General features: G+C 37.4%; 1 protein-coding gene across 2 annotated transcripts in view; it reads left to right on the top strand.

Moving 5' to 3' along the window:
• The window catches only part of znrf3 (zinc and ring finger 3), a 150,035-nt gene that overhangs the window by 79,204 nt on the left and 45,906 nt on the right, over positions 1-24,925 (top strand). The gene's annotated exons all lie outside the window — the stretch shown is intronic.

The raw sequence follows: 24,925 nt of genomic DNA, 5'->3' as shown, positions 1-24,925 counted from the left end.
CCCTGACTCTCTATGGTACCTGCCTTCTGTTATTCCTTTGTCTTTCTCTCTGTTTTTGCCCTTCTGCTTAACCAGTTAGCATAGACTTGAAGGTTTTCCTCAGCACTTGTTCATATGTTTCCTTTTCCTCTTCGCTCTCCGGGGACTCTTTCACATCATGGAGACAAGGGGTCTCAGAAAAGGGTTCGAGTTATTGTCAAGTCTTAGACTTCAAGTCTCGAAGTTGTGATGAAAGACAGTTGATGGTCAGATTTGATTTGAGACTTCAATAATCCACTCAAATAATGACTCAAACCATGCAATTTAAGAAGACCGGATTATAATAATTTCCATCATAACCTAGACTTGACTTGAGATTGAAATCTTGAATGAAAACTTGAATCAAGTCTAGGTCATGATGGAAAACAGTTGACATGTTGAGATGGAAAACATGTTATGTTTTAACATGATCGATTTACCATGATCAATTTGTTCTTGGACAGTTGCTGGACACATTAAGATGGTTAAAATGTTCTGAAAAATGAATGACAGAATAATGGATAAATGTACATTTAGACTGCGCAAGATGTGAATTATTGTTGATTTTTGTAGAATAATTGCATGATGGTTGTCTTTTCTGATATTATTTAAGCAAATTAACAATAATTTTTTTTTTCATTTATTTTTACATGACAGTATTGAGTAGTTTTGTGACTTTTTTTAAAAATTGATAAATGCTGTTGATAGATGTTGTTAATTTCTAGATCTACATGTAATAAGCTGTTAAAGCAGCCCATAATGTACATTACCACTTTTTTGGGGGAAATAAATAAATACTTTTATTCAGTGAGGATGCATTAAATTGATCAAAAATTACAGTAAAGACATTTACAATGATACAAATGTTGTTCTTTTGAACTTTCTATTCGTCAACTTTCTATTCACTTCGGTCCACTTCGGTTGTTTTAAAGTGCTTTTATAAATAAAGTTTGATTGATTGAAAGAATCCTAAAAAATATTTCTAAAGGTGACACTGAAGAATAAAGGCTGCTGAAAATTCAGCTCAGATTCAAAATATATTCAAATAGAAAAGTTATTTTAAGTTGTAAAAATATTCACAATATTTATGTTTTTACTGTATTTTTGATCAAATAAATGCAGCCTAGGTTACCATAAGGTATCTCTCTCAAAAATGAAAAAATCTTACCTGTTACCGACCCAAAACATTCGAAAAGTATTGTACAATATGATAGCTTAATAATTTTTTTCACATTTTGGGATCAGTTGGCAGACTGCTTTTGAGCAATAACCGAAATGTCATCATGAGCTTCATGCACCAACAGGATATAACAGAGTTTATGTCTGTTTGCCTTAAGGTTTTGTCTTTTATTGGTTTATAGCACATTTTGAAATGTCATCCTAATTACCTTGTGTTGCTAATTGTTTTTTGATAGTCCTCACGGGTAGGTTCTGGTTGAAGAAGACTATTCTTATGTTGTGTTATCAGCCAAACAACTGCAGCAAAATCCAAGCTTCGCACTAGTATTGTAATGTTTACCAAGTCATGAAATCCTCGAGTCTTAAGACCACATCTCTACTTATCATTTATGCTACTTTCTTCTTTTGTTCTCGAACACTGGGTTCAAAGTACTTACTCAGTACTTACTTACACTTACTCGCTTCCACCATTTGCAATAAGGTTTTATTTTAACATAAAATAGCAATGAGCGATACTTTACAGCATTTATTAATATTATTATATTATACTGTATATACAAACTATACAGTATATGTATATATATATATATGAAAATTAACCTAGATTAATAAATGCTCTAATAAATTAATTATCATTCATTGTCATTTCATGTTAGCTATTGGATTAGCTATTGGCATTATATCGTGCTTATTTCTTGGTTGTGTACAAAGTTCACCGCATTTGTATGTTGTGAACTGGCTGAAAGGCGTCTAAAGGAAACCCCAACTGATTTGGGGAAGTACAGATAAGTTCTGCTCTGAATTACGTGTTGTAACTCCGTTGGCTTACGAAGGCACTTATTTGTGTCTTTGTTAAATTAAGAAAGTCCTCTCTCCCTGATGGATCATCATTTTCGCTTGTTCCTTTGTTCACTCCACATGGCTTCTGTATAATTGCTCCCCTGTTGTTTCCCATGGTCACCAGGTGTTCATTTTGTCATAGATGAATGGATGCACACATCTCAACCAAGGCGTTGATTCTCTTCGGCTTCTGAAATAGACTACAATGCCTGACAACTGTCTCCTGGCTCCCTTTTAATGAGATACTCGCGGTCCCTTCGGTATAGCGGCTTCCAGCTTTGAAAGATTAGGTTGTCTGGTCCAAGCGGCAAAGTTGTCTTTTTGGTTAATGTTTTCAACTGGCCCGTACTGTAAAACAGAGGTAGATTTATCTAAACTTGACTAGAATCCCCCCCCCTAAGGAAGGTGTATACCTGGCTGAATATAGATATAGATTATTATTATAATATTTAAATACCTTAGTATTTAAAATGTGTTTTTGTCTTTTTTAGTCAGTTGTTATTAATACACTATGTATCCATACATATTAAAACACACAGTCTCTTGCTTTTAAAGTTGTATTTGTATGTTGGTAATCTCAGGAAAGGAAGAAAAAAAAAACATTTTGGTTGTTCTTTCCCCAGGCAGTTCCATGTTGAGTTGAGATGACTTTCAACACCTTGTCTATTTATGTGGTATTTTTCACACAGTTTTCTCTGGATTTACTGCCTGCGCGGAGGCCCTTCCCTCTCCTTTTACCTCATTACACATAACCAGTCAGACCTGAGAGAGAGAGGTGGCTTTGGAATCTGGTTCTGGGTTGAGCACAAATGTGCCGCCTGAGCTGATAGGATCGGCCGGCTGGGAGGCCACTGAGCACGCTCAGATCAAAGGCCCCCGGCGGGCTCTTCAAAGGGCTGGCTGAGCAATGCCTGACTGATAAAGCTGCACCACAAACGGCTGGTGATGTAATCGCAGGCCTGCAGCGAAATCCACCCCTGCACAAATAAAGGTGGAGGTGTTCGTTGGACAAGTTGGGTAAAGAACAAATGCTTGATGTTTCATTTTGGGCATAAGGACTTTTGGGGTTCTCATTTTATGATTTAAACCCAATGTATGATTAAGTCCTGTTTCTCTCCCTATGTTTTGTTCTTGTCATTGCTGTCTCTCTTTTTATCTTCCGGACACACGCATCACATTGCATAGTGGAATTGATTAAAGTTTTAAACCGACTGAAGACGGTTTTAAACTTTTTATTTTATTTTTATTTTTATTTTTTATCAGATTCGGTCAATCCATTGGGCGTTCCTAAAGTACACAACAGGTGGAACAGAGTTGACTCTGTGCTTTGTAAAGTTTATACAGTAACAGCATTGTGTGTGTGTGTGCGTGTTCATCTACGTGCATGCATGCTCTTTGAAGTATGCGCAAGGAAAACGGTGGTGCTCTAACAGACGGCCTGATAATTTATTGACAGCTCCCGTGACTAAACACACACCATCACAAGAATGGGTTTTCTGTGTAGTAGTAGTAGTAGTAGTAGTAGTAGTAGAAGTGTGTTTTTAGACTTTACTAAGAAAACATCTTGACTGTTGGGTTGTGTTTGAAGTCTTACTGGCAGTGTGTGTGTGTGTGTGTGTGTAAAAATAGGGATGCCCAATATATTTATATTGTTCATAAATTTGGGGTCGGTAAGAATTGAATACTTTTGTGCTCATCAATTTATTTGAACAGAAATGCAGTAAAACAGTAATATTGTAAAATATAATTACAATTAAACACTTTCCCCCCCCCTGTTTTTATATATCTTAGTTGTATTTATTCATGTAATGCAAAGCTGAGTGTTCAGCATCATTACTCCAGTCTTCAGAGTCACATGATCCTTCAGAAATCATTCTAATATGCTGAGTTGGTGCTCAAGAAACATTTCTTCTTATAATTATTAACAATGTTGAAAACAGTTGTTTCTTCAGATTGTTGTGGATCCGTAATATTTTTTTTTCATGATTCCTTGATTAAATGTAAATTTGAAAAGAACAGCATTTATTTGAAATAGATTTTTTTTGTAATATTATAAATGTCGTGTCTTTTGATCAATTTAATGTGTTTTTTCTTCATCAAAGTATTAATAATAAAAAAAAGTAAATCTTATTGATCCAAACTTTTATATGGTAGTTCATTTTCAGGTACTATGTAACTAGTATCTCAGCAGTTTAACATTTTTATTTTATTATTATTATTTTTTATAGTAGATTGTGACATCTAAATTCACTTGTTTTCATTTACATTAAATGTTTAAATTTTTTTAAAATTTTTTTAATATAAAGTAGGTTTATAATATCTTGAGTTAACAATAAATGTATTGGTTATTGGCCATATCATGAAAATAATTATCGGTTAGAATTTCAATATTGGTGCAGTCCATATTGGTGCACTGTCCTGTCACTGTAGAGCTTGAGCATCTCTTTTTAATAGAGGTTGATTTCATGAACATGGATTACGGTGGAATTAGGATAGTTACATGTGTGTGGGTCAAACCTCAAACAGGTTTATTCAGAAACCTTCAAACACAATCGCTCAGTGTGTAGCTGGTATGAATGGAGCTAGCGTTTCAACCCAAAGGGGCTTACAGGACTCTGAATGCTTTAGAGATCTGCTGTTTGTTGATACAACAGTTTCTAAAGGTTATAAAAATCCCTCTCTCGCTGTTTCCTTTGGTGCCTGTGACAGAGTGTATGTATTTAACACTCTTTACAGCTTATTTTGGCAGGATTTGATCCCCTATATTTTATTTATTTGTTGTTATGTGCTCCATATGGCATGTGGGATTTCGGGAGAATCTAAGGTACACGTTTATTCTCTTTATAGACCTCAAGATCCTGATGGTCCAGACCACACATGAGGCATCAGCATTCAGTGGAATAATACAAAATGAAGACTCCAGTCAGGATAGATGACATTGACCTTGAGAGGGTTTACACTTGGAATTAGATTTTGTATAAAAGTGATTTGGTTTAATTTGGTCAATTTCATGCCCCTTTTCTGCAGAATTGTAGGATATGATTGTATGTGTTTTGGTCTTGCGATTTACTGATCTGTGTAGGTTGTGACTTGTCAGTGTGATTTTTAACATGGAATTGTATGTTGTTGTTTTTTAATCTGTATGGTAGTGCTAATATGTCTGAGATATGACATAATAATTAACTTCCCCTCCCCCACAATGACAGCTTTTCTCTAATGATGTGCAATTAGCAAACAACAACGATCCAGTCAATTCCTGATGGACAAAATCAAGTTCCGCTCTTGTTCCAGGAGCAGTTTTACTTGTATATATGTCATAGTAGAGAAAAAGACCATCACAATTTCCATTTTATGCCGACTTTAAGCATCAGTGACATGCTTCTTGTTGCTCCATAAGGGTGCTCCGATCAGGATTTTTGGGGCTGACCACCGATTATCGATCACTGGAAGCAGTATTGGCCGATATCAATCACTGATACCAATAATAGCTTAGAGCTTAACAAATATAGCATTCCAGTGAAATAAATAATAACAATAATAACAAACCGTAATCAAGTGCAATCCTACTAAATAGCAGTGAGTGTATTTTTTCTTTGTCTTTTGTTGTTTGATTAACATTAATGACACAGACAGCAGGAATATTAGGCTGCAGTCACTTTAAGACTGAATGCGTGGATCCAATAAACAGTTACACTACTTATTTCCCAACTGTGTATGTTCACTTAAGACACGACCGTGGGTGTTTAAACAAATACTTACCAAGCTGGGCATTTTGACACATTTCTGTGTGTATTTAACCGCTCGTTTATGCGGTTAAATACAATACACCGCCGTTCTGCTAACCGGTAGCGTAAAGTTCACTTTGCTTGTCTTGGAGCGTGTGCACAGAAAGCCACTTGAGGAACAGTATCACTTTTGTGGCTTAATACAGTTTTAACAACTTTTTATTATCGAGCACGTCCTGTAGTTTAGCAAAAGTGCTGTATTTTATGACAATCGCTGATCTAGCTGATTTGGACGTTAATTTTGGGCTTTTAGAGTGGAAGGAAAGCGCAAGCACTGCAATAGCACTGCCCTAGTTTCTTGCTGCCATTGCTGTAGGGTTGCTGTCCTTGCAATATCTCCGCTCTCCGCAAAGACATTGCAAATTTATTGTCCTTTTCAGACACCTGGTAGAACTGCCAGACCGGTGAATGTAGTGAAGCAATTTTAGCTGCGCATAGAAATATTGTCTCGCGGGTTTTGCGTCATTTGATCGGCTTTAGAGACCACCGATCAAACCGTGTAGAGCTATTATTGTCCTATAACAATCCGCGCCCCATCAATCGAAACACCCTTATTGCTCCAGATGTTTGCTCTCTATGTTTGGAAACATTAGTTTGTTTTTTTAATGTGTCATATAGTTTTTCCATTGTATCATTATTGTCTATGCATCTGTCTCCACTTGCTTGAGTTGACATGTTATACTGATATTTAAATATTTCCTTATTTGTTAAATATTTGCACATTATTCTCCTTAGTACTTTTATGTATCTGTGCCGCTTCTCTTGCCAGCTGTGTCACGTAATATTATTCTTTAAACGCCTAACTGTACGTTCACACCGCCGCCGACTTGAGCGTCAAAGAAGCTCTGGCCGCCCTGTCAAGGACGCTTGTCAAAAAATACGGGGAAGCTTGTTGACGCTTTGAATGCTCTGACGTTGCAGGGAGAATAGAAGTGTCACAACATGAAATTTAATAAACGGAAAAAAACAAGCAATACATTGAAGAAACCTTTTATAATGACAGCATTTTTATAATCGTTTTGGTCACATTTGGTCGGGAAAAAAAGAATAGTTAGCTATTATTATTAATATTATAATATTTGCGGTCAAATCGGTGTCACCGTGAGCAAATGAATTGCATGCCCGCTTTAAAACGAGCGTTCGTAAATATTTCAAATGAAAGTTGCGCTCATGCGGTCCCTATAAGCAAACAACGTCATGTCATAAATGATAGGAAACCCAGCAACGGCGATTATTAGCTTCTCTTCCATTTTCTCGGAACTAATGTTATGGTAGGAATAGGGATGGGACGGTATGAAAATTTCATATCACGATTATAGTGACCAAAGTTATCACGATTATCAATATTATCACGGTTTTGTTAAAATGAGATGGAAATGTTCAAAAAGAACTGATGCTCACCCTGAAAACATTTGAAAATCAACAAACAAAAAAATACAATTAGCAAGCTAGCAGCTATGCACTTTTTTAAGCATAAACATTATATTAACATTAACATGGAGCCCTGAGAGTGAGAGGTATAAGTTTTCCTAGTGCAGATTTTAATGAACCCGTCATTAAACCCTATCATCAATAATGATAATAACACTTATGGATGTGTGTAAGTTATTATGACTGAATATTATTATTATTAATAAATCACTTTCTCTCTCTCTCTCACACACTCACACACACACGCGCGCACGCACGCACACACACTTTAAATGAACAAAATATGTTGGTTGGGTCAGGGTGACTAAACTACTGGAATACTTATAATGACTGTTGTAAATAGCAACGCACTACACAGCGCACATCCATGTCTCGGATCACCGTGGACGCAATCTCTGGTTTCATTCAAATGTGTATGTCTTGCGTCTCAGTTTTGACTGTTTTGAAAATTAAATCAGAGTAATTTAGTATTAATACTACTACAATATTGTTGTAGTGATCACATTTACTTTACGATTGATTTGGACACTGTAACTTGTATAATGGATTTATAAACCGGCAAGATTTAAAAACATTAAGTTAATCACAATTCAATATTTCATGTCCCTTAAATTATTTCTGTGGTAAAAAATAAAAAAATAAAACTGTAATAAGTTTACTATGAATGAATACAATACATTATCCCTTAAATGTCACCCTTAATAGTTTGAATATGTTCGTTCGTCTTGGCTCAAATCCACTTGCTGTAAAACTTTTCTCTTCGCGGAAGCTTTGCAACAAGTGAGATAATGAAATAATTCATCTCCAATAATTTTTTTGTCTAATTATTTGCCCAAGTTAGTTGTGGTATTAAGGTAAAAATTAACTCAGTGGGTGGTTGTCACGTAACGTTAGATGACTTAGCAGATTTGACGTGTTTCCCCCTTTTGCAGCGACTTTCCTCTTGCAAGATTTGCAGACAGGATGCCCATCCTCGATTAAATTGCCCTCGGGACTCTTGTAATAGCCAAAATACGACCGTACCTCCGATTTTGTCCTCTTGGATGGCTGAAAAATCTCCCGTGCGCTGTCACTGACTTCCGCCATGTCTTCTCGCGCAAAAAAACAACATTGCATCTGCGCGCCTGCTGAGTGCTCGCGCCTGCGTCAGACTGATTCTGGCTGGACAGGATTTACCGCGAGTTTTCAAAATCACGATAATCAAACACGGTTTTTATGATAATTAAATTTTAAACGATAATACTAACCGCCAGGACATTTTATCGTGGTTTATCGTGAAACCGGTAATCGTCCCATCCCTAGGTAGGAACGAAAGTTTACATCGTATGTTTCTCCGGAATCAGCCAGCGTGAAGGACGTCTATATTCCGATTGGTTGCTGGCGTTTTGCCGCCGCTTGCCGCTGAACCGCGTCACAGCTTATTACCATAAAGTTGAGCTTCTTTCAACTTTCTGATTGACGCTCAAAACGTCCAAAACGCGACGCCGATGGATTTGACGCTCCTTGCAGCTGAGAAAAGCCAGCTTCCATTGAAAATGAATGACTTCCGGCCGCTTTGGAAGCTCAAGTCGGCGGCGGTGTGAACGTACAGTTACTCGTTCAGAATAAACATGCAAGCATTGTTATAGCATGCTTGTATTATTTGCATATTAAATGTCTTTCTTATGCCAAAATATTATGTTGCTGCTTTGAGGTTGGCCTTGGGATATTTAACATTGGTATCTCGTAGTATCTCTAGCTCTTCTAACTGAATGTAGAATGTGACTTCTAAAGGACAAGTCTTTGCTTGATTAAATTGGATTATTAGAGGTTGTAGTGACCCAGTTTCAGCACCATAGTGAATTTTCCTACTTAATTTATGACTTTATTGCAGATTCAGGTTACCTTGTTGTCCTTTTAGAGTTAACTTCGGGAAAAAATCTCTGGAGCTACATTACCAGCTGGCCTTTCTTTTTACCTCATGTTAGCTTGTTAGTCTTAATGCTTGTTGAGCCTATTTGGGTTGTTTGAGGTTGTAGCTAAAGCTCAGATTTGGTTCCTGGATAGTTGTTGATTCAAGTAAACTGAAAATATAAAAATAAAATGCTAATTCAACGTATCAATCAAACCTATAACAGTACATAAATAATACTAGAATAACATTGATTGTGAGATGGGTGTAATGGATTGTAATGTAAAAATGTAAAAAAGAGTGTTGTGTGACTTCTATGCATCGGTTGTTGATCAGATTTTTACATTTGTGGGATTGATAGACAATATAAAAAATGACCCACTGCAGAATCAACACAGGTTTTCATGTCAGATGATCATTTTCATTCGTCTTTTATTTCTTTGTTTGCATTGCTTTGTCTTTCACCCCTGCATAGTCTTCTATCTCTGTGTTTTTCTCTGCATCTTTTGCTGTCCCTCTGATTTGTCAGCTTGGCATCCAACTCAATGTGTTTTTCATGACAGCTTGTATTTCCTCTTATCAATCCTCCTGTTATCATAGCGTGGCACACAGGCCCAAGAGAGGCCTGCTCTGATGCTATCACCAGCTGCAGAGCGAGCCACCGAACCATCAGCACATCAAAGCGGCTGAGAGGGCCACTCTTGCCAACGAGAGAGCTCACAGGATGGGCCAGAGCGAATGGTATGTGCTCCTCTTGGCATGCCGGAGATGAGCCTCTGATAAGCTGAATTGTGTGAGAGGGGGAAGAGGTTGAATTTTTATGCTTTAGATCATAGACTATGGCATAGCTGTTTTGCTTTTGGAATTCTAGTACTTTAACATCCACTCATACAATCATTTATATGTAAGCTTTTTTCCACCACAGAATAATGCCACATTTTTTGATCTCACAATTCTGACTTTTTTTTTTTCACATCGCAGTTCTAAGATTATATCTCACAATTCTGACTTTTTCCTGAAAATTTGATTTTTTTTCTCTCAGAATTTTGAGAAAGAAACTCATAATTGTGAGATAAAAATTCACATTTATTACGTAGTGGAAACAAAATAAAAACAGAATTGCAAGATGTGAACTCAGAATTCTGAGGGGAAAAAAGTCAGAATTGCAAGATGTAAACTCTGAATTCTGAAGAAAGTCAAAATTGCAAGATGTAAACTCTGAATTCTGAGGGAAAAAAAGACTAAATTGCAAGATGTAAACCCAGAATTTCGAGGAAAAAAAAGTACAAATTGTTGTAATTACGAGTTTATATACAAACTTGCAAGAAAAAACCCAACCCTTTTTATTTAGGTGGAAGTAAGCTTCCATACATTTCATCCGCCAGAATCAGTCACATATTCCAAATAAAACTTAGCAAGGACCAGGTGGAGTACCACCTATCCCAGGAGAAATGTGCGGAGAGTAAGAGAGAAGACAAAAAGCGCATAAACCTCTAAGCCGATATCGGTAGAGAATATCAGGATGCCTGAGATGCCGAGGATGGTTGCCTCTCACTTCTTTCTTTGTGTGAGTATGAACAGAGTCTTCTGTACAGACGCTGATAGAGACGTGAGGCCAGGGAGGAAAATGAGCTCATTGGGTGAATGTAAGGGATCCAGGATGATGGCAGTGACTACAATAGTTAGTCTGTTCTTTGTGTAGCTGTCTGTGTTATTATTTTCACACTTCAAGTATGGCTGTGTGAAGCATCAGGTAAACTGCACTAATAACAAACACAGTAGGTCATGTGATTACAGGTAATGAATATCTGTGTATTTTTATGGGCATCTTCAAAAGGTTAGAGGTGTAAAGAGTATTGTAAGTGACCTTTTACTGAGATATTGCAAGTATGCAATATCTTGCTTGTGATTGACACATTTGTTTTGTGATTGCACATTTTTTTATGTACAGAAATCGCAATAGTCACACCGGTTTTGATGTGAAACTAGGGATTTGAGTCATGTGACTGAAAAATTTGCTCACATGATTGCCTGCTAACTCCCACAACTTGACAATCTGAGCTCGAAACACACTAGCAAACATGGATTTTGAGCGTTTTGTCTGCACGTTCCAAAACCCAAAGTAATTTATAACATTTATTAAATGACTACAACTCCCATTTCCGTTTGTATTGTTTGTATGAGGTGATTTTTGGTGATGTGGAAAAAAATTAAATGGGAGGAAAAGTAATATTTTATATATATTTTTTTTTTTGCGTTCCCCCCAGGACATTTTGCATTTCTTCACACAACTTTTTTTTGCATTTGCTCGCAACATTTTTGTGATTGCAATAATATGGGAGGAACATTTTTTTATTAAATTTAATTTTTATATATTCAGGGGAACACAATACTTTTGCGAAGTTTTGTGAGCAAATGTAAAGTTTCTCAAAGGAACGCAATACTTCTGCAAGAGAAGAATTTAAATGTAATATTTCCAATCACCAAGTCCATGTTTTTGCGGTGTTTGATTTTTCACATAAATTCACAGTTTGGATGGAAACATTGTTATTGTTGAGATGGACTTGATAACAGAACTTGTCACATATTTTAGATGCCTAGTTTGGTACGCTATAATGTATTTGGTGTGCTTGCATCTAGCTTATCTACCAAGACTAGTTAGTTAGTCTTGCTAGTGAGCTGCATTATTTCTTGATTGTGCAAAATCTCGCCAGCTTGGAATTTCATTGAAATGCAGTAAGAACAGCTAACTGTTCTTACTGCATTTTGTTAAACCACTTCATTGTTAAATTATGAGGCATGTTAGAACATCACTGACACTTACAAGAAAACTGTTCTGTCTTCCTTTGAGCTCCCATGCTGCATTGCTCACCTAGCCAAGTGCTGGGGGTTAAATACAAACATCTGTCAGATATGATTATCATCAAGGCTGGGGTGGGGTTGATGGTGAGATGTCAAAAGGTATATGCGAAAGCAACAGACAGATGGACGATTTCAGCTTGTGTTGTCCCTCAGGGTTTATTATTGGCTACATATGCTTTCATGAATAAAATATGGATGAAACATTGGCCAATGTGAACATGGCACAGGACATGTGACATTTAAGCCCCTTTCACACAGAGGTTTCGGAAAATACACGGATAAAGTGACCCGGGATTTGACCCGGGTTCGTTTGATTTTGCTTCATTCACACTGCCAGTGATTTGCCGGAATCAGAGAGCGCGTTCACACACAACCCGTGTAGGTTCCGGAAAGACGCGTGACGTTGGATGTGACGGGTCTCTACTTCAGTCCAGTTTGCAGACATTTTTTCGTTCTTTCTTGTATCGATGACGAACACAAACTTTCTTCTAGAGTAACTGAGCCGCACGATAACTACGTCATTGCAAAGGCTCGTGAATCATCACTACGACACACCCCTTATACGGCATTGGTTCTGGCTTTTGTTCACACAGCGCGCGTTTCCGGGTCTGAACGCGGCAATGTTACTAGGTCCCCAACCCGGCATCGATCCCGGCACCAATCCCGGGTCGCGTTTGCGTTCACACAGAAGGCACTCTGGCAATTTGCCGGGTTCAAAGCGCTGTGTGAAAGGGGCTTTAGTGGTTCATCATGATTTCTTCTGGATGACTTTGTAAGATGTTGTATGTGGTAAAGCTAAAGATCAAGCCCGTTAGCATAGCAGATTTTTTTTTCTTTAACACTGTTAAGAGAAAAACATTTGGAATTGCTGTATGTTTTTCCATCATGTATTATTTTGAGGAGACGTTAGTAATTTTCTTTACTATGAGTGAATTTCCTGCATGCAACAATGAACAATGAACAAGTGATGTCTGAATTATGAACACCTGTTTTAAAGAGTCAGTCAGAAAGATTCATGAAATTTGCATGCAAGTGTTCTTCTCATGAATCTTTTTGACTGACTTGTTTGAATCAGACTCTCTCACCCGCCGAATCGTACAGAATAATTTTTTGTTGGTCTGATTAAAAAAGGAACCGTTGCTTGTAATTAAACATACAAACTTACTGCAGAATTTAATTTAATGAGTGTATATTTTTTAAATGTATATTTTTTCCAAAAAATATTATTGGTCATTGTTCAACATAGTGAGGAATTCTGATTGGAATTATTTCCAAGGGCAATGTTGTTTGAGAGGAAAACTGTAAGGTTGGTGACATAATCAAGTTCTCCCATACAGTCAAGAGACTTGCAAATGCTCTACAAGCAAATCATTATCAAGAACCAGATCAAAAGAACGATTTGTCCACAAATGGGACATAATTGCTTTCAACCTGCAAGTCCAGAGAATGAGTTGCTCATTACAATGAGAAAATTGGCTTTAAAGTTGAAAAACCCATTTTCCGGCCATATCACCTTCAGAGGTAGTTGACCATTAGCCCACCTTTAGAAAACGGCCCCCTCTGATCCTTCCTGCGTTTAGTGTGTGTATGTATACGAACATTGTTGAGAAGATTGATGTTTAACTCTTGAGCATTTGAAGCGCTTCTCTTCCCCAGACCTCTCGGTGCTCTCTGTGTTTGCCAAGCAGACATACTTGGCTTACCTTTGGCAGAGGGTTCTGTAGCATTCTGAATCCGAACAAAGCACTGTTTGTGTAGCCTGCTCTTTTTGCTGCTATTCAAATGTTTGGTGGAATTCAGTGGACCGACCGTGTCCAGCCCACTGCTGCTAACCCCAGAAGACCTTCTGCAGTCCTTAAGAATAATAGGCCTGTTTCGTGAAGGAACTGTGGTGGTTCAGAATTGTGAATTGTATCTGCTTTGGTTTATGTTGACCTTTCTTGTTTGTGGTCCATTTGTAGACTTCTTGGTGTCTTTTCAGTATGTCCACAAACTCTGGGATTTAAGCTCCCCTTTTCTTTTAAGCAGTGTGTTTACATGCATTTTAAAGGTTCAATTTCAGTCAGACTAAAGCAATCATTTTTCTTTTAAAATGGCATTTAGTCCAGGGGTGTCCAGGGGTGTTTAGCTCCAACCCCAGTTAAACTTACCTGAACCAGCTAATCAAGGTCTTACTTGGCATATAGAATCTTCCAGGCAGATGTGTTGAGGCAAGCTGGAGCCAAACTCTACATCCCTGCTTTAGTCTGACTAAAAAGTCTGTTTTTGTGAAGTCAGGCTAACATAATGCAATTTTCATCTAAAAAAAGAAATAAATAGTAGTGACCCGTAAACATTTTTTGGAGGGAACACCTTGACACAAGGTAAAAATGATCAATGATTTGTTTAATTTGATCCCAAAAATAATACATAATATAATTAAAATACTTGTTTATTCATAACTGTTTATTCCATGGAGTACGTGTTATGGATAGTTTGGATAGTTGTGGTTAGATTACGTCACACCCAGCCTTAGTCGTATACTGCGCAGTTGCACAAATTGAAATATCTGAAGCTCCACTTAGAATTTTGTCCACAATTTCTCCTAAGCAGTGAAAAAATCTGCTTTACATCTGTATGATATTGTGTGTGTATGTTCGTAGTGTTTGTAACTAAGCTGTGCTCATTGCTTGAAGTATGTTTGCGGTGTGTGTTCAAGTGTAAGTGTGTTTGTTATTGTGGTGTGCGCTTCCCGTAAGCTTTGTTTACTCACCTCACCCATATGAGTGGATGCACATGTGCTCCTCTACGTGGATTCATGTTCATCTGCAGAACACAGTCTGGATCAAACTGCTGCCATCTTGTTTTAAGTGCTGCCTTTATTGTACAGTTGTACGGTAAAATAAAATTGTATTATTATTATTAGTAGTAGTAGTAGTAGTAGAAGTAAATACTCCATTTTTTTTTTTATGTATTATAATGGTAAAAGTAATAGTGATTATTACTCATGAGTGAGATATGATTTTTATTAAAATAATAATATTTATTATTTAGTTTTTTTTATGGTGCTTATTTGTAGAGTTGCAAAATTTGGCCAAATATTATAAATCAATAATCACAATTTTTCCCAGATTGTGCAACCCTACAAACAAGCACTATAAAAATTGAAAAAATATAAACTCTTTTTTTAATATAATTTTTTTTATAAATGTATTTTCCCAGATACAATTTGATTTATTTTCCCTCCCAAAAGGGCTTATCCTTGATTGACTGATTTTAAAGCTGCACTACATTCACTGCATTACCTAGTGTTTTTTTTAACCTTTCAGAACTCATAAATTATCTTGTATCCATCTTTTTCTCTCTCACAGATAATTAGCTGTCGATGCTTATTTTGCACAATATTTACTCACAATTCACCAAAAATATTTGAAAAGTTGTTGGCATGCTATTAGCTGATGCTAAAGCCCAAAATCTCAAGACTGACAATAATCTTAGTGATCAGCTTATGTTAGGAGAAAAATAAGTAAGAAAAGTTGTTTAATTTTTTTCTTTTCTTTTTTTTCTTTTTTACCATTTCTTTACCATGTGCTTCTGTCCGTTCTTTCCTCTCCCTTTCGCTCCTTCCGTCCCTCACCCTTTTTGATCTTTCTTTTCATTATGCCTTCCTTTCATGAGTCCTCCTTATTCATTTGTGATCTGCTCTGGCCAGCTGTTTTTCCAGTGCTCTGCTCTTTTGTTCTCTGTGACCTCCGGGGGCTCAGTAAGGGCTCACCTCACTCAGTCCTGCCCAGCGGCGAGTGTCTTGATCTGGACATAGTTTCGGCTGCGAGCCCCTCTCTCCCAGGCAACCGCTGTCTTTGTGTTTTACCCCTCGCTGTTTGCCTTGGGTCGGTTTCTCGTCCCTGGGCCTCATTTGTTTTCTCTGTCCCGCTCTCCCTCACTGCTGGTCTCTCTATCAGTTTGTGTCTTTCTTTGACTCGTCATTGGTCTCACACCCCCCTCCTTTCTCAGTGGGGATGGTCCCTGTTTGATCACTGTAGGGGGTGACTCAGGGCCCCGGGGGCTTTTGATATGGTCACTTTGGCACTGGCCACTCCATCCGGCGTCCACTGAAATGACTGGCCTTGGGTGTTGTAGAGGCCTTTGATTGATTTTTTTTTTTTTGCAGTACTTCTGGTCTGGTTGGAAAAGATGGGATCCTCTGTTGTTGCCCCCCCTCCAGTCCTTTGATGGATGCTGGCCCTGTGAATAGAGGCTTGTGTTGGAACAGATTTTGCTTGTTGCTGCAAATAGCTGCCGCTGCAGCTTTGTTCAAAGGGTGGAAGGCGACTCTAAAAGAGATACAAAAGATCATTATTAGTTCAAGACGCAACCAAAAACTTCCAAAATTTTAGAATCTCTGTGGGCTGGATGCTTTGGAGAAAAAAGATCTAATAGCTATTCTTCTGATTAAAATTGCCATTTGAAATGTTTTTCCCCCTTTTCTTTTTTCCCTTTTGCTGTGCTTGTTTGTAGGGCTGCACGATTTGTAATTTTTTTTTTTTTTTTTTTGTATCAGCATGACTAATATTTCAGTATAATTATTACTATTATCGTGGTTGTTTTTGTTTATTATTATTATTGGTAGCTATTGTCATATAGTCATGTTGATATACTTGATATTTATCATAGTATAATTTTTGTTTTCTTAAGTATTTTTTTATTTTATAGTGAAATATTATTTACTATTTTATTTAAAATTTTTATTTAGTAGTAAAAGTAGTTGTATTAGTAGTTGTATTGGTAGTAATGATGATAATTACTAAACTTAAAAATAGGAAATACTATTGTAATATTTCACTGTTAAAAATTAGTATTACAGAAGAAAAAAAAATACCATTGTTGTTATTACAGTACAAATGTTAAATTGCAATACAAATATTTATAGGAATATAAATATTAATGTCTTAATTTCTTCATTTTAAAAGGGTAAACCATTGAGCTTTTATTTTGGCAGAAAATCGCCGCTAAAATTTCTCTTGTTGTCAGCAGCTGATTTATAAGAGCTTCTCATTACAAATTTGGGAAGATGTTTGGCACATGTTGCGTTTCCAAATGCACAACATAAGTGACCCAAACTCAGAGCAGATTCAACAATGGAGTTTGTGTGGAGCAGCGTTTACTGCGAACCAAGCCAGTCTGAGACTCTTAAAAACATTGGATCATGAGCTGCTCGCGTTTAAAAGAACACAATGCTGTGCCTTTACTCTGAAATACATAGCACATATATTAGGGCTGAACGACCGTTTTAGCATTGATATCAGTTTGCGCATCCGCAATAGTCACATCGCAGGATGTGCGATATCAAGTATACGTAATGTAGTTGATCCGCAAGGACCAGGCACCACGAATCGAAACGCACGTGATTCTCGGATTAATTGCAAAATGTAACCTTCATGAAGCGAAAGTTTATCATTTGCACTTGTTTTAGGACCTGTCAGTTTAAACATTCAAGCGATTTCAAACCATTCGAGCACGAGAAGATGCGAAAGAGAAGTCAATTCGGACCTTGCGAGAGAGTATAGAGCAGACAGCACGTGAACACTGAATTCCGTTCTCTTCCGGGTCTATTTGGGCTTGAACGCACACGCATGCAAAATTATGTCAAAATGCCCATCTTAGTGAGTTTCCTTGTAAACACAGCCAATTATGGCTCACGTGAACGTAAACAAATGAGAAATAAAACGGATGCGTACCATTAAATTGGATCCGTGCTTTCAGTCTTAAAGTGACAGCAGCCTAATATTCCTGCTGCTGTCTGTCATTAGTCTTAATTAAACAACAAATACTAAGAGGAAATCACTTTTGTAGCTTTAACAAAGATTAATTATATTTAATTTATACAGTATGCAGTTATTTTACATTTGATTATTGAATTTCTGTCATTTACTCTTAGACTTAACTGAAAAACATTTAATCAGTGTTTATTTAATTTGTATCTTTGTTCTATTGTATTTCTTAATCAAGATTTGGTGAGAATGTAGACTGGAATGGCCACTTGGACTTTGCCTAACCTATTCTATGGCGGAAGGGAGTTGCAGTCTATTAAAAAGTGAGTCAAAAGAAAAAATCTCTCTATTCGCCCTAAGGTGAAATCTTATATTTGACATAAGCTCACAGGGACTTAGAGGTCCGCACAGTGCGAGTACTCCGGCTGGGTGTGATTCCGAAGCAATGACTCTTTCCTAATTAAAAAGCGTAATGTGAGTCGTTGAGATGGCTGATTAAATTCGTGCAGGGATTAGGTCTGGCTGTGCAGCTGATCTCCCCGAGCGAAGGGTTTTGATGTGGGCCGCCGCATACGTGGAGGAGGGACCAGGGCCTGCCAGGTCAACGGCCAGAGATCAAAGCCATACCATTCATCCCATTCCTCAACAATGTTTCCATAATGCTGCCTAAGAGAGAGATGGGGTCTGACTGCCTGGGCAGCTGTAGCACATAATGGAGGGATCGGGATTCGTTGGCATGGCACACAGTGGAAAAGATGTTTAATGTTTGTTTGTTTGTTTGAATGGTTCTGATTCATGTCTCATTTGCCCGGTATTTGATATGGGTCTTATTTGACTTAAGAGGTCCCGTCATGTGCAGACCTTTTCCACATTTTGTGCTGTGATTTTTGGGGAAGGTATTTGGAATTTGGATTGGACTTAAACATGTAAAGTGTGTTTAACAGAGCTGTCTAATTTAACTATTTCTGACCACATAAGTCTGATATTAACTAGGGATGTGCTTCGATTGGCCGGTATTAGATATACATTACCAATTAAAATTAGTTTGTTTTTGTTTTGTTTTTTGGGGGGAAAGAAATGAATACAAAAGTGACAGTGGCATTTATCATTTTGCAAAAGGTTTCTGTTTTAAATAAATGCTGTTCTATCAAACTTTCCATTCATCAAAGAATCATGAAAAAATAAGTCGCAGTTTCCACAGAACTATTAACCAGCACAAACGTTTTTAATATTTATAATGGTAAGAAATATTTCTTGAGCAGCAGATCAGCATTTTAGAATGATTTCTGAAGGATCATGTGACACTGATGACTGGAGTAATGATGCTGAAAATGTAGCTTTGACATCACTGTAATCAATTACATTTTAAAATATATTACAATAGAAAATTGTTTATTTAAATTGTAATAATATTTCACAATATTACTGTTTTTGCTGTATTTTTGATCATATTAATGCAGCCTCTTTATAATAATAATAAAAAAATATTATAAAAAAAACAACTTACCGTACTAAAGTTAAAAATCTTACATACCCTGAAATTTTGGACAGTTTTGTATTGGCAATATTGGATATTGGCATTATCTAGCACCCACTTGTCAATCTTTAAAATACTAATAATTTATAGTCTTCCGCAAATCCCATAATGAATATTTGTTTTAACACTGTAAAAATTCACTTTAACATTTAAAAACAATTTATTTATTTATTTATTTTTTAATTTATTTCGAAGTCTGCATTCATGTTTGTCTTTGGCAACATTATATGTTGTTCTTTTGTGAATTAACAAAATGGAATTTTGTTTTCCATTTTTCCCTTTTATATTTTGATATGCTTGTGGCTTAATTTCAAGTTGCGCAAGTTTGCATGGACCAAGGAGAGAACTTTTATTCATTTATTTGGCAAAAATGTTAAACCTCCACCAGCAACCAAATGAATGTCAATTTAGGTCATTTTCTGGTTTCACAAAAGCACAGGCCTCTGAATCCGTGAAGCAGAAAAAAACTGATGTAATGGGTTTAAAAAACTCTCCAAGGGGAGTCAAACCTCCTCACCACCCCCAACACTTCTCCCTTAACCACACTAGATCCCCCCATCAGCAACATCCAAATATGGATGTGTTGAATATTTAATTGGTGGTTCTTCTCCTTTGCCATCTCGGATCAGATGCTAATGCCACTCTGAGAGAGAGCGAGAGAGAGAGAGAGCCCATAAGATAGCTGGTGAAGTGGAAACATTTGGGGGGAGTGAAGTTTCTGATTCAGTGGTTTGGTGGTGTTTGGTATGGGGGAGGGAAGACGAGTGAAAAGGATGTGGGGAGGAGAATGAAGAGAAATCCCAGCCTTGGCACTCGCACATGGTTCTCACTCCTTTTTTGTTCTCCCAGCAGTGCAGGTTTCTTTTGTAGTGAACGCAACGCCTCCAGATTCCTTATAGTCAAGTATCAAAGACATGCATGGGTAGGATGGGTGTGAGCAAACCAGTGAACTCAACACAGACTGTTGAGTTCAGCCCCACTGAGTCGGAGTTAATCTCTTAGATGTTTTTTTTTTTCCTTCACAAATCTCTCTTCTCATGGAGAAATATTGGTGTAACTGTATTAGCCTGCATAGAGAGACTTGTCCAACCTGATCTCTATATACTCCCTTACATGAGTAATTGAATAGATTGAGGGCATTTTAGACTTCCTCCCAGTGGGAAAGCTCTGTGGAATATGATTTATTTGCCTTTAACCTTAAAATGACTGTATTGATGAACAAATGATGCAGTGATTATTAAAATCTGCATTTTTTCCCTACTGTAGAATGAGAGCGCTTTGTTCCTTTCCACCCATGGCATTGATACAACAATTCTTGTTTTGATGTGCTTCCAAATAGCTTCCGGTTCTGCTGTGTATGGCGTCCAAGATTTTCCCTTAAGGAATATACCAGAGGCCTTGGCTGTCCCTAAATTCTACCTGCCTTTCCATGTCCTGCTCTCATAACGCCAGGAAATGGCTTGGCCTTTTTTCTTTTTCTTTTTTTTACACTTGTTTCCTCTGGAATATCATCAAGCCATGCTCCCTTCAAGTTTTCAGGAAAGGAGCTACATGCAGGAAGAGGAAAAATTTCAACAGAACTACCAGGCTTCTTCAGTCAAAGACAACTAAATCTCAAAAGTAGGGATGCACAGATATTACAATTCTAGATAATACTGCTAAGCCAAGTAATTGTTTTCATGTATAGCCGATATTCAAATTCCATGCAATTTGAACGATATACAATGCTACAAACTAAAATCGATTCAATTCTCAGTTAATACAATAGTAGATAACGTTAAATAACAGTAATACAACTTGTTCATTTAGGTAAATGTTAATTTGTAGATATTCGAATGCATTTTTTATGTAAATGTGAAAGGAGAAATTTGCGTTTGATGAAACATTCAATACTGGCTGATATGATAAATAAATGTAAAAAAAAAATATTTATATACTACCATTCAAAAGTTTGGTTTTGGTACTTCAAAGTATTTTTTTGGGTTTTTTGGGTATTTTTTTAACGGTAGTATAATATAAATCGGTAGTGTATTTTGAGCATCCATACAGGCACTGTCTACACCGGACACGACCGCACCACGGCATAACGGCTAGAATCTGTCCACACTGGTGTGACAAAGTATCTGAAGTATCAGAAGTAGTACAAGCGTACTATGGAGTATGTGAGAGAAACTTTTACTGACTGGCATTTGTTGTTGCATATTCATTGTCCAGTGTAGACAGCATGACTGATTACAATGGGATCTATTTGCTTTTGTCGCATCGTGTCGCGCTGATCGCGTCTGGTTTAGACACAAGAAGTCACTGGTATCAGTAGTTATTGCTCTGGAGTCTTATGGAAATTCAAGAAACTGTCAAACAGACTGAAGTCTGCATGTTATGCCTCATTAACTGATTAATGCCTTATGTCCTCGCATACTTTAAATGCAAGCATAATGAAATTGAGCGTGATCTTCAATTTAATCCACATGTGGCCTTGAATCTCTCCATCCAGCCATCTCCCACGTGTATAATCAGACCATAGGCTTTGACCTGGAAATGAAGTGTTTTCTCCTATAAGGCAACCTCCTTAAGAAAACAAATCTAAGGCAACAGAAACCTGATCTAACCTATAGTGGCATAGTGAAGGGGGGGATGAGTTGGCGAGAACAACAGTCTGTGGAGGTGCAGAATACACATTCTGGTTGTGTACAGTCTGCAATTTTCCATAGCCGCACATTCTTGAGTCCTATCATTCAACCAGCATTTATCTCTGTAACTTGAGAGCGAGTCCAGAGGCTAGAGTAAGCTTTGAAGGATCTTCCAGTGATTGGATGAGGCAGTCTCCACCCCCTTTTCAGTGACTGGCCCATGTTGGGGTTGTTCTTTTGATTGACAGGTGGTGTTGACACAGGGGTTGCTTGTTGCGATTCTCTGGTTTACGGTGGGCTGAATTACCTCAGCCAGTTGCATTGCAGCTGAGCCAAATGTTATGTGTGTGTAGAGGGGTGGAGGGTGATGCTTGCGGTCGAGTTATGTATGTGTGAGGTTGTCAGGGAATGGGTGGGTATTTTGACTGGTTTGTCTCTTGGGAACCATGTTTTTGCTTTCTTTGAAAACAGGTCGCGCAAGAGCTCATCTGTTTTCCAGTGGATTTGCATCGGTGCTGTCGTAATTGCGTTGGGAATGTATTGCACTGCCATCTTCTTATAAGTTTGTTCATCGTTTAAAGGGGTAGCTCACCTAAAAAGGAAAACCGACATCATTTACACATCGTTTCAAACCTGTATGTGGAACACAAAAGATGATATTGTGAAAAATGTGCTGTTTTTCTTTTTCTTTTTCTCCATGCAATGAAAGTCAAAGTGTTCTTCAGAATAAAGTGCATTAGTGCCGCCCACCCACTTTTTAGGCTGCGTTTTTTGGGAAGTATTTTTTCCATTCATTTTTCCCATAGGGATTTCTTTTAAAAACCTTTTCGTTAAAGCATTATAAGCCATGAACCGAGCCAACTAGTTCTGAGGAGAATAACGACATACAGCTAAAAAAATTTGAAAATCAAAAAAAAAAAAAAAAACACTGTGTACTCAACTGCTTTAGTGAGAGAAGGAATGAAGCATTGCGAATGACAAAACAAAAACGATAAAATATAAAACTATTCATTTCAATTTGTTGACTATATTTATAGAAAGGATATAATTTAAGTTTAATACAAAATATGCATTTATATTTAAGTATTTCGAGAGTGGATGGAGACTCTATTGTCATTTGCGGTGCTTCATGGGAGAGTACTGGGATTTCTGATTTGCTCGCTGTGACTCTAATTGGTGGAGTTATCTGTATAGCATCCTGGGTAATGTAGTTTTTCACCACAGATTTAGTTGTTAAACAATTATTGAAATAACCTTCATAAACCTTTAAAGGCAACCTCGGAACTATAAGGTTGTCTTTAAAGGTTTATAAGTTGTTAAATCAATTTCCCTATGGAAAAAAATTTAATGTTTTTATTTTTGAAACCTGACTGTTGCACTGTATATCTTCATTGTGTCCTACAGAAGAAATAAGCAAATACTAGTTTGGAACAACTTGAGGGTGAGTAAATGGTTTAGTCGAACTATCCCATAAGAAGCCAAGTTTAAGCCTTTATAGATCTTGGCCATGCATCAAAATTCCTTGCCCATTTTGAAGCATCCATGCCGTTGATCTCATAAGTCATTACTGTGATGGGTTGTGGAAGAGACAGTTGGAGATGGTCTATATGGTGGTGACCTTTAAAGAGAGAGCTCTCTGGATCAGCCCAGTCATCTCCAGCTTTACTTTCCCTCTTTCAAGAGCCGACCCAATGTCTCAGCACTCGTTTAAGTGGTAAGACGTTAAGGTCAGTGTGGTATGTGTGTGAAAGAGAGGGCATGTGTATAAATAGAATTGTCCAGACTATATGTACGCATCAGTTTTTAAAGGCATAGTTTTTTGTTTTCCACACAAACAAGCACTTGATAAGCACAAGTACTCGTTCTGCTGGAATGTTTGACTGAGAAGACACTAGAAACTTGTTTCATAATGCACTTAAAACTCAACAGCTATGGAAATATGATTAGTGAGTCTACTCATTCTGGGAAGGATCAGCTCCAGTCTGGCCTGATGTTACTTTGCCAGTGGAAATATGGAGGTGTGTTACTTGCTTTTATAGTGACACAGTTTTCTCATTTATTATTTATGTTCTTAGCAGATGTTTGTACCAAAAGGACTTTGAAGAAACGGCGTGTGTTGTTTCTGGGACTGTTACTAGAGATGCACAATATATTGGTGCAATATCAACTCGTGTAGAGTTTATACTGTTGTACATTATAATGTTGTGATGCCTAAATGTACTTGAAGCATTTAAAATGATTGATTTTTGTTTTTATTGTTTAACTTTTAATTTTAGACAAAATAATATAGAATTTTAATATTGACCATTTAGTGGCCAAAACATGAAAATTGTAATCAGGCTATAATTTAGAATTCAGAATTTCAAATTCACTTGAAGCTTTCAAAATGGTTTTATTTTGTTTTTACAGTTAAATATTTTAGAATTCAGAATTTCATAGTCTGTAATTTTCAGTCAACTCTTTTTCTCTGTTTTCAAAGGCACAAGTTGTCTTTGATCAGCCGCTTTCTGGATTTAAAACTTTTCATTACGGTATTAAAGTTCTTAACATTTTGCCTCTTTCTTTGGTGACCTCCTGGTTTCTTTTTGCTCAGCCGTCCGTCCACCCACCTCTGCCACTCTCTCACCAATTTTTTTTCTCTATGAAATATATTTTGCAATGAGTGGGCCAGCGCCGTGCCATTGGTGGTGGCAGCAGCCATTCCTTGGCGCGAGAGCCCTCGTCTGTTCCAGCGCTCTAATCGCATTCCAGCAGGCCGGGCAGCGGCTTGCTCCGCATTCCACAACTCTGGGGGCTTTCCAAGAGCCCTGTGCAGGCATTCCTCTTTGCCGGGACCTTCAAAGCGAGGGAGGGACTTCAAAGGCATCGGTGAGGCTAGGTGTTGATGACTACAATCCTCCCGGGTACAGATTTACCCGCCTCCTGAACTTCAAGAGCAGTTGTGGTAGTATTCTGGCGTGCACTTTTGCCTTCCTTGCCCATAAATCATGTCACGTTAACCC

Source organism: Rhinichthys klamathensis, unplaced genomic scaffold (assembly GCF_029890125.1).
Source record: "Rhinichthys klamathensis goyatoka isolate OS25496 unplaced genomic scaffold, OSU_Roscu_1.1 h1tg000226l_1, whole genome shotgun sequence".
Lineage (NCBI taxonomy): Eukaryota > Metazoa > Chordata > Actinopteri > Cypriniformes > Leuciscidae > Rhinichthys > Rhinichthys klamathensis.
The sequence above is the reverse complement of the archived record's forward strand: the minus strand, read 5'-3'. Positions and strand labels throughout refer to the sequence as shown.